Genomic DNA, 1,137 nt, shown 5'->3' with positions numbered 1-1,137 from the left:
CGCTCGTGTACATACACAGACACATATAGATAGGACACTAGGGATGGACAACTGGGGCCAGAAACATGTTGTGATTCCCAGGGCCACAAACAACAATGGTGACCACTAGGAACATGCCAGATAGCACTCATTGTGTGTGTTTTCCCCCAAAATCAGTGATGTGACATATAAAATAGTAGAACTGTAAAATGTCTCTTCCATTAAGCTGTTTTTGTGCTGGGGCTCTTTTGGCAATGCTGCTGAAAAAACATAATATATGATCATGAACTGTGTCTCTGTTTATTTTATCCACACATAAGCTATTTAGTGGTTGTATATTGTTGTTGTGATATTACCGTATTCCTATCAGATTTAAGTAAAACACGACTATAGATATGGAGATATTTATACTAATTTAATGATCCGAGCTGAATAAAGGTAAACATAAGCTGTAGAGAGTCTGCGCTGAGCATCTTTAATACATCGGCCAAACGCTGATGTCTCTGCGACATCTGCTCAACGAGCAAATGCTCTCCAACTTCATTCATTGTGCCGACGTCGGCGAGATGTACGTGTGCTATCAGGGATGTCTACAGGATAGAACAATACGTTTATGTGTACTTCTGTGCTCATTTTCTGTATTTTGGTTATTGTCTTTGTGTCTGTGTTCTCGTACTGTTTCTGTGGATTTATTTTGTGTATTTTTCTGTTTTGTAATTTTTTTGCTGTTTTTTTTTATTGCTTTTGTTGTCGTTTTGTGTCTGTAGTAATTTAATAGTGTTGGGATGATATATATAAGGTTCACGTCGCGATACGAGATGTATAACAATTCCAGAAAAATAGTGTCTGAAAAATAATCATGCTTTTATTTGATTTTAACACCGGATAAACCTATTTACGTACTCCTTTTCAACTCAAGGGCCTGTTCTCTGAAACTGGATTTTCTGTTCTTTCTCTAACTTCCAGGGTTTATTCAATGTGTGCTGTGCTACGACGCTGGCTAACTTATTTCCAGGCTAAATCACCGTGGTAACTTAGGTTGAACATCAAACCTGGATAGGAACAAAGTTATTATATAAGGTTTAAAAGCAGAATCTTTGTAAACCTTGATTTATATTTCATAATTTTAATTTTTTAATAATTGCTAAAATATTACTG

Source organism: Gouania willdenowi, chromosome 5 (assembly GCF_900634775.1).
Source record: "Gouania willdenowi chromosome 5, fGouWil2.1, whole genome shotgun sequence".
NCBI lineage: Eukaryota > Metazoa > Chordata > Actinopteri > Blenniiformes > Gobiesocidae > Gouania > Gouania willdenowi.
This window is presented reverse-complemented; position numbering follows the sequence as displayed.